Raw genomic sequence first — 10,181 nt, forward strand, 5'->3', positions numbered from 1 at the left:
GATGGCCCCGCAGCCATCTGGGTGGTGCCCGAGGCCGCCTGAGCGGTTCTGGGAGAGGAACTTGCATGGCCCTGGAGAGAGACTCACTTGGAAGGGCAAGGAGGGCCACTTACCAGGATTTAGGTAGTATCTGGCCTGGAGGCCAACGGGGTAAAAATTGTCCCCTTCTTAACACTATCTCGCTGTTAGTGATATCCTATTTAACCTGGTACAGGCAACAACCTGATGACTCAAAAACATCGTGTTGGGAGAAAGAAGCCAAACACAAAAGAGTTCATACTGTGCGATTCCATTTCCAGGAAATTCTAGAACAGACAGAACTAAGCTATAGGGAGAGGAAAAGTAACCTTGGGGATGAGGAGGTATTGACTGGGAAAGGGCATGAAGGAACCTTCTGAGGTGGTGAAATAAAAATAGATTGCCGTGTATGTACATTTGTCAAAATTTATAAATGCCATTAAGATCTGTGCACGATTTCACTGTTTAAATTATACTTCGATAAGCAATTTAAAAAAACACCTCAATGTCCAACCTGCATAACTATGCCTGGATCATAAAGAGGGAGAAATTTAAAAATACGCTACATGGACCTCCCCAGCTTCTCTGGTTTTGCTCATCGGAATCCATGGGAAGATCACCCTGGAAAGAGCCCTTAAATCAACCCAGCTGGACACGTGCTGATGGCCCTAGGAAGCTGCAGAAGTACCTCTCCAAAAGGATGAAGCCATCTCGGGGGCCAGGGTGCTGTCCTGAGATGGGAGTATTTCCCAGGCTGAGGAAGAGCCTGGCAGCCCCACCAGGAATGCCTAAGCCCTCAGCTGCCTCCAGAGCTCCCTCCTCAGCACCTGGAGCATAACGAAGATCAGTGAACATTTTCTGAAATGTGTGAGCAGTGAAAAATTATTGATCAAATAAGACCAAAACAGAGCCCCTCCTTTGCCAAACGAAGAAGCAAACTTTGTATAATTTTAAAAATTAAAGAGGAAACTTCTCATGCCACCATCTCTTGCCTAAACAATGTATTTCTTCCATAATTTGAGACCTGTGTAGAAACATGAAATGCTCATATGCGTCAATGCACTCCTATAATTTTTTACCATAATTTTCTACCATACTGGCCTTGCCATAGAGATGTTTCATGTAATTTTGTTTTGTTTCGTTTCTTTTCCTTTCTTTGATTGTTTTTCCTTCTCTTTTAAAAAACAAAAACAAGAGGAAAACAGATGGGGGAAGAGAATTGCCAGAAGGAAGATGGCCCCAGAGGGTCAGAAGAGGGATGGCCCAGACCTGCTGTCTCCCTCTTAGTTTGGCCCCACCCACCACCAAAAAAAGAAAGAAAGAAGAAGAAAAGAAAGACGACAAGGAAAAAAATCTCAATCGTTCTCCTGGTCCTGAGACTCAACATGTATTTTGAAAACGAGTAGCAGAGGTGGGTACGTCAGCTGAGCCATCACGGAGGAGCAGGAAGGCTGTAACTCCAGAAAGAGGAATCAAACTTGACAGCGGTTTGTGGGTTTGTTTCCTGGGGACCATTGCTCAGAGAAAAAAAAAAGGAAGAAAAGAGAGAGAGAGAAGTGGGGGTGAGGTTTGATTTCTGATCGTGAAGTAGCTTTCCTTCTTTCTTTTCTTGAATTGACAGCACATTGCCAGGAAGCAGGCCTGTAGTGTAAATTGTTAAATTAGCACATTCCTAATTTTGGTTAAGACAATTTTTTTGCACCAGTAGGAAAGAGGGAAATCTTCAAATCAACCAATTTAACCCCACTTGTATAAGAAATACAGTTTATAGCTATAATGATTTTTTTAATATGGCATAGTGACAGTTAGTATTTGAATCTAATAAGGCTTTATACAGCTTATATGAGGAGCCAGAGCTACACATCTAGATGAGGAGCCAAAGACACAGTCCACTGCTATAAACTACATTGTATTAAATTTTTCATTGCCATCCTAGCTAATAAACACCCTTTGTTAGCAAAGGAGGAGGACGCAGGCTTCCAGTTTTTCCTCCAGTCATTTACATTTGAAAGGGAGTCTATATGCCTTCAAGAATCCTGAAAATAAATCATCTTGTATTTTAATAATTAACTAAAAAGAAACTAAAAGTACAAAAAACTAGCCGCGTGTGGTGGCAGGCGCCTGTAATCCCAGCTGTTCGGGAGGCTGAGGCAGGAGAATTGCTTGAACCCGGGACCCAGAGGTTGCAGTGAGCTGAGATCCTGCCACTGCACCCCAGCCTGGGTGACAGAGCAAGACTCCGCCTCGTAAAAAAAAACAAACAAAAAAACTAGCCCTAAAATTATATAAGCAATAAATTTTCATTCTTTCTTGAATTCGTCTGTAGCCATGTTTTGTATTCAAAGGTAACACTAGCTTCTGCCACTCTTTCAGACCTTGGGCTGGGGGTTAGGCCATATTTCCATCTGAGCGACTTTGTATCCGCTTTCTTCATCTGATCCTTTAATTAAATATTCGATGCACCCGCTTGTTTTGATGTCAAAATTGCACCTTTCACCATCATCCTCAGGGTGCATTCAGATAATTTTTAAGTCCATAAATCACCAGAGTATTTTTTAAACATTAAAGAAACATTACATCATAATTACTATTTTGAACGATGGCAGGGGGTGAGGGGATGGGGTGGGGAGAACCAGCCTAACCTACTGAATCATTGCCTGCATCCTGCCAGTTAGGGGGGGATGGAGTTCTGACCCTGGCTTTGGAATCATTAACAGAGTGTGTCAGCTGCTTTCAACAACCCTGAGTCCAGAACAGCAACATGTCGGATGATATCATGGAAGCTCCAGTCACCTAGAACTTTATAAATTAGAATAGAGAAACTTGAACTGCACATATAAAAGGTAAAAGTAAATATCTAGCTTTGGTGGTTAACTACAGAACTCAGCTAAACTAACACTTCAGCTCCACTACTCTTTTTTTCTTCTTTTTCCTTTTTTCTTTTTTTTAGAGACAAGGTCTTACTATGTTGCCCAGACTGGTCTCAAACTCCTGGCCTCAAGCAATCCTGCTGCCTCAGCCACCCAAAGTGCTGGGACTACAGACTTGAGAGCTCCACCACGCTTAACTGGAGCTTTGGACAAGTTGCTTAACCCTTCGGTGCCTCAAATTTTTAATCCATATAATGGGAATGATACAGGTACGTATCAGGGTTAAATGAGTTACTAAATATACAATGCTTAGTATAGTACCAAGCTATAAATGTTCACTGTTTGTTTTGTTTGTTTTGTTTTTGTTTCTATTTTTGTTTTTTTGAGATGGAGTCTCGCCCAGTTGCCCAGGCTGGAGTGCAGTGGCGTGATTTTTGCTCATTGCAACCTCTGCCTCCCAGGTTCAAGCAATTCTCCTGCCTTAGCCTCTCAAGTAGCTAGGACTACAGGAGCGTGCCACCGTGCCTGGCTAATTTTTTTGTATTTTTAATAGAGATGGGGTTTCACCATGCTGACCAGGCTGGTCTCGAACTTCTGAGACCTCGTGATCCACCTGCCTTGGCCTCTCAAAGTGTTGGGATTACAGGCGTGAGCCATGGTGCCGGGCCCCATGTTCACTGTTTTTTTTTTTTTTTTGAGATGGAGTCTTGTTCTGTCACCCAGGCTGGAGTGCAGTGGCGCGATGTAGGCTCACTGCAAGCTCCACCTCCTGGGTTCACGCCATTCTCCTGACTCAGCCTCCCGAGTAGCTGGGACTACAGGCGCCTGCCACCATGCCCGGCTAATTTTTTTTGTATTTTTTAGTAGAGACAGGGTTTCACCATCTTAGCCAGGATGGTCTCAATCTTCTGACCTTGTGATCCGCCCGCCTCGGACTCCCAAAGTGCTGGGATTACAGGCATGAGCCACCGCGCCCGGCCCGTTCACTGTTTTTTAATCATTGGTAGTCACTGGGTGCAGTGGCTCACGCCTATAATCCCAGCTCTTACAGAGGCAGAGGCGGGAGCATAGCTTGAGCCCAGGAGTTCGAGACCTGCCTGGGCAATATAGCGAGACCTCGTTCTCCACAAACAGGCGGGGAAAAAAAGACAAAAAAAAAAGTGTAATAATTGGTATTCAGCAGAGTGGTTTGCAAACTGCCTCCCGACCCTTAAGTTTGTCATTGTCTAATCACTACCCTCCCCTGGACCTCAGCATCTCACACAACAAACCACATCCTCCTTCCCCTCCATAATAGAAAGTTGTAGTCTTGCCTCTTGTCATTCCCAGCTCAAGACCCCAAAGTGGCTGCCTGCTGCCAACCATTTTAAAGCTAAACTGTCATTCTGGATTTTTGAAAATGAAATTTGTGTCTTTCATAATAAGAGTTAAAAGCAATGAAAGTTGTTTTTAAAATATAGGCTGGGCATGGTGGCTTATGCCTGTGATTCCAGCGCTTTGAGAGGCCAAGGAGGGCAGATTGCTTGGGCCCAGGAGTTTGAGACCAGCCTGGGCAACATGGCGAAAACTCATCTCTACAAAAAATACAAAAAATTATCCAGGGCTGGGCGTGGTACCTCACCGAGGCAGGCAGATCACCTGAGGTCAGGAGTTCAAGACCAGCTTGGCCAACATTGTGAAACCCTGTCTCTACTAAAAATATAAAAATTAGCTAGGTGTGGTGGCACACGCCTGTAATCCCAGATACTTGGGAGGCTGAGGTAGGAGAATCGCTTGAACCCGGGAGGTTGAGGTTGCAGTGAGCTGAGATCGTTCCACTGCACCCCAGCCTGAATTACAGGGCGAGACCTTGTCTCAAATAAATAAATAAATAAAGCAGAAAAATCAAAAGATATATAAATCCATACATGCTGTTAAGGCTGACCAGCTTCTTACTCCAAATGCTGCCTGATTTTGTAGCTGAAAATTTTTACGCCATTTATTCATCCTTGTTTGGCTTAATCCTGTCCTTCACTCATTCCTTGAATTCACCTGCTGTAGAATTCAAGGACTCCCTCTCACCTAGAAAAGTTAACTGCTTAACCTGACAGCCGAAGACCTCTCTGCTCTCTCATAACTCCCTGTCCAGTATTACTTCCTTTTTTGTGTTACTTAATTTAATTTAATTTTATTTTATTTTATTTTATTTTATTTTAGACAGAGTCTTGCTCTGTCACCAGGCTGGAGTACAGTGGCACGACCTCGGCTTGCTACAACCTCCACCTCCCAGGTTCATGTGATTCTCCTGCCTCAACCTCCCGAGTAGCTGAGATTACAGGCATGCACCACCATACCAGCTAACTTTTGTATTTTTAGTAGAGACGAGGTTTCACCATGTTGGCCAGGCAGGTCTCGAACTCCTGACCTCAGGTGTTTCAACCACCTCGGCCTCCCAAAGTGCTGGGATTACAGGCATGAGCCACCATGCCCGACCCAGTATTATTTCCATCACTTTTCCACACAAGGCCCACCAACAACCATCATATACCCAGACTCAACTGCCTAGGACCCATTATGGCTCCCTTTTTTACTTTGCATTACTATTACTATTATTATTATTATTAGAGACAGGGTCTCACTGTGTTGTCCAGGCTGGAGTGCACTGGTGCCATCATAGCTCCCAGTATAGCTTCTGCCTGGCAGTTCCAACTCAGCCTTTTCCCTCCTCCCAGAACATGACTACTTCGATTAATAAAGCATGGCAGAAGTAATGCTATGCCAGGTCCAGGCCTAACCTTTAAGAGAATTGGCAGCTTCCATCTTGGTCTCTCATAGCCTGAGCCACAATGTAAGAAGTCTGACCTTCCTTCCAGAGAGACCACATGAAGAGGCTCAAAATCTCCATGAAGGACAGGGACCCACTGGAGCCCAGCCTCCCAGCTGTCCCTGCCAAGGTGGTAGGTGTAAGAGTGAAGCCATCTTGAAACCTCCATCCTTGAACATCCTACCCAGCCGAGCCTGTCTGAATTCCTGATCCACAAAATTGTGAAATCTAATGGTATGACTGTTGCTTTAAGCCACTATATTTTGTGGTCATTTGTTGCAGCATAGCAATAAATAATTGGGACATCCATTACTCCCAGCTCTTCTTTTTTTTTTAGACGGAGTCTTGCTGTGTCGCCCAGGCTGGAGTGCAATGGTGCAGTCTAGGTTTACTGCAACCTCCGCCTTTCAGGTTCAAGTGATTCTCCTGCCTCAGCCTCCTGAGTAGCTGGGATTACAGGCACACACCACCACACCCAGCTAATTTTTGTTTTTTTGTAGACAAGGGGTTTCACCACGTTGGCCAGGCTGGTCTCAAACCTCTGACCTCCTGATCCACCCTCCTCAGCCTCCCAAAGTGCTGAGATTACAGGCTTGAGTGACTGTGTCCAGCCACTCCCGGCTCTTTTTTAAAACAGCTTCATAAGGCCGGGCGCGGTGGCTCACGCTTGTAATCCCAGCACTTTGGGAGGCCGAGGCGGGCGGATCACGAGGTCAGGAGATCGAGACCACGGTGAAACCCCGTCTCTACTAAAAATACAAAAAAATTAGCCGGGCGTGGTGGCGGGCGCCTGTAGTCCCAGCTACTCGGAGAGGCTGAGGCAGGAGAATGGCGTGAACCCAGGAGGCGGAGTTTGCAGTGAGCTGAGATCGCGCCACTGCACTCCAGCCTGGGTGAAAAAAAAAAAAAGTTCTTGGCCAGGCACTGTACTCACACCTGTAACCCAGCTTTGGAGGCCAAAGGAGTTGATGTCCCAGATTTGACACCAGCCTGAGCAACACACAAAACCTCATTCTACAGAAATTTAATTAAAGAAAAAAAAAATCTCACTCTGTCGCCTAGGCTGGAGTGCAGTGGCACGATCTTGGCTCACTGCAAGCTCCATCTCCCGGGTTCACACCATTCTCCTGCCTCAGCCTCCCGAGTAGCTGGGACTACAGGCGCCTGCCACCATGCCCGGCTAATTTTTTGTATTTTCAGTAGAGACGGGGTTTCACTGTGTTAGCCAGGCTTGTCTCGAACTCCTGACCACAGATGATCCACCCGCCTCGGCCTTCCGAAGTGCTGGGATTACAGGTGTGAGCCACTGCACCTGGCCAGAAAAAAATTTTAAGGCCACGCACAGTGGCTCACACCAGTAATCCCAGCATTTTGGGAGGCTGAGGCAGGTGGATCATGAGGTCAGGAGATTGAGACCATCCTGGCCAACATGGTCTCTACTAAAAATATAAAAATTAGCTGATTGTGGTGGTGTGCACCTGCAGTCCTAGCTACTCAGGAGGCTGAGACAGGAGAATCGCTTGAACCCGGGAGGTGGAGGCTGCAGTGAGCCGAGATAGTGCCACTGCACTCCAACCTGGGCAACGGAGTGAGACTCTGTCTCAAAAAAAAATTGAGGGGAGATTTTTTTTTTCTTTTTTTATTTTGAGACTGAGTCTCGCTCTATTTCCCAGGCTGGTGCCATCTTGGCTCGCTGCAGCCTCCACCTCCTGGGCTCAAGCTATTCTTCTGCCTCAGCCTCCTGAGTAGCTGGGATTGCAGTTGCTTGCCACCATGCCCGGCTAATTTTTTGGATTTTTAGTAGTGACAGGGTTTCACCACGTTGGCCAGGCTGGTTTCGAACTCCTGACCTCAGGTGATCCACCCTCCTTGGCCTCTCAAAGTGCTGGGATTACAGGCGTGAGACACCACGCCTGACGTTTTTTTCTTTTTTTGAGACAGAGTCTTGCTCCGTCATCTGGGCTGGTGTGCGGTGACATGATCTCAGCTCACTGCAACTTCTGCCTCCCGGGCTTAAGAGATTTTCATGCCTCAGCCTCCCAAGTAGCTGGGATTATAGGCATGCACCACCACGCTCGAGTAATTTTTGTATTTTTCATAGAGATGGATTTTGCCATGTTGGCCACGCTGGTCTTGAACTCCTGGCCTGATTCATCCACCTTGGCCTCCCAAAGTGCTGGGATACAGGCATGAGCCACTGCACCTGACTATTTTTAAATTAAAAGTGTTTTCAAGGGTTACTGAGGTGTAATTGATAAATAAAGTGTATATGAGTGCACAATGTCTTACACCTGTAATCTCAGCACTTTGGGAGGCCAAGGCAGGAGGATCTCTTGAGGCCAGGAGTTTGAGACCAGCCTGGGCAACATGGCACTACTCTGTCCCTACAAAAAAACAAAAATATTAGGTGTGGTGGCACATGTCAATAGTATATTACTAGCTACTCAGGTGGCTGAGGCGGGAGGATCACTTGAGCCTGGGAGGTCAAGGCTGCAGTGAGCTGTGATTGTGCCACTGCACTCCAGCCTGGGCAACAGAGCAAGACAGTGTCTCAAAGAAAAAACAAAACAAGCCAGGCACAGTGGCTCATGGCTGTAATGCCAGGCCTAGGCAGATCACCTGAGGTCAGGAGTTCGAGACCAGCCTGGCCAACATGGTGAAACCCTGTCTCTACTAAAAATACAAAAATTAGCCAGGCCTGGTGGTGCGTGCCTATAGTCCCAGTTACTCTGGGGGCTAAGGCAGGAGAATTGCTTGAACCTGGGAGGCAGAGGTTGCAGTGAGCCAAGATAGCGCCACTGCACTCCAGCATGGGCAATAAAAGCGAGACTCCATCTCAAAAAAAGAAGTCATATTGTGACTAATACAGACAATTTTTTTCTTCTTCTTAGAGATAGGGTCTCCCAGGGTGGGCATGTTGGTGGCTTGTGTCTGTAATCCCTGCACTTTAGGAGGCTGAGACGGGCAGATCACCTGAGGTCGGGAGTTCACGACCAGCCTGGCCAACGTGGCAAAACCCCATCTTTACTAAAAATACAAAAATTAGCCAAGTGTGGTGGCACACACCTGTGGTCCCAGCTACTCGGGAGGCTGAGACAGGAGAATGGCGTGAACCCGCACCACTACACTCCAGCCTGGGCGACAGAGCAAGAATCCGTCTCAAAAAAAAAAAAAAAAAATTAGCCGAGCATGGTGGCATGCACCTGTAGTCCCAGCTACTTTGGAGGCTGGGGCAGGAGGATTGGTGGAGCCTGGGAGGTTGAGGCTGCAGTGAGCAGGGTTTGCACCACTGCATTTCAATCTGTGTGACAAGGTGAGACCCTGTCTCAAAAAAAGAAAAAAAAAAAAGATAATCACCACATCAAGCCAATGAACATATTAATCACTTCACATAGTTAACTTTTTGCTTTTTGTGTGTGTGAGAACATTTAAGATCTACTCTCAGGGTCAGGCGCGGTGGCTCACGCCTGTAATCCCAGCACTTTGGGAGGCTGAGGCGGGTGGATCACGAGGTCAGGAGATTGAGACCATTCTGGCTAACACAGTGAAACCCCATCTCTACTAAAAATAGAAAAAATTAGCCGGGCATGGTGGCGGGCGCCTGTAGTCCCAGCTACTCAGGAGGCTGAGGCAGGAGAATGGCGTGAACCCGGGAGGCGGAGCTTGCAGTGAGCCGAGATGGCGCCACAGCTCTCCAGCCTGGGCGACAGAGTGAGACTCCGTCTCAAAAAAAAAAAAAAAAAAAAGATGTACTCTCGGCCGGGCGCAGTGGCTCATGCCTGTAATCCCAACAGTTTCTGAGGCCAAGGTTGGCAGATCACGAGGTCAAGAGATCGAGACCATCCTGGCCAACATGGTGAAACCCCGTCTCTACTAAAAATACAAAAAATTAGCTGGGCGTGGTGGCGCATGCCTGTAATCCCAGCTACTGAGGAGGCTGAGGCAGGAGAATCGTTTGAACCACGGGAGGTGGAGGTTGCAGTGAGCCAAGATTGCGCCACTGCACTCCAGCCCGGCTACAGACCGAGACTCAGTCCACCCCCCACCCCCCCAAAAAAAACTACTATCTTAGCAAATTTCAACTATACAATACAGTATTATTAACTATAATTGCCGTATGTTAGATCTCCAGAACTTACTCATCCTGCATGACTTAAACAGCTCTATAATAATAACTGACCATTATCTCCCCATTTCCTCCACCCAACAGTCCCGAGCCGCTATCATTCTACACTCTGCTTCTGTGAGTTCAGCTTTTTAAGATTCCACATATAAGTGATATCTTTATCATGCAATATTTGTCTTTTTATTTTCACTTAGCATAATGGCTTATTTCACTTATTATGGCTTACTGCACTTAGCATAATGTCCTCCAACTTCAGCCATGTTGTTCCAAATGACCACATTTCCTTCCTTTTTGAGGCTCCATGGTATTCCATTCTCCGGATATACCACATTTTTAAAATTCATTTATCCTTCCACAGACACTT

This window comes from Hylobates moloch, unplaced genomic scaffold (assembly GCF_009828535.3).
Source record: "Hylobates moloch isolate HMO894 unplaced genomic scaffold, HMol_V3 SCAFFOLD_8, whole genome shotgun sequence".
NCBI lineage: Eukaryota > Metazoa > Chordata > Mammalia > Primates > Hylobatidae > Hylobates > Hylobates moloch.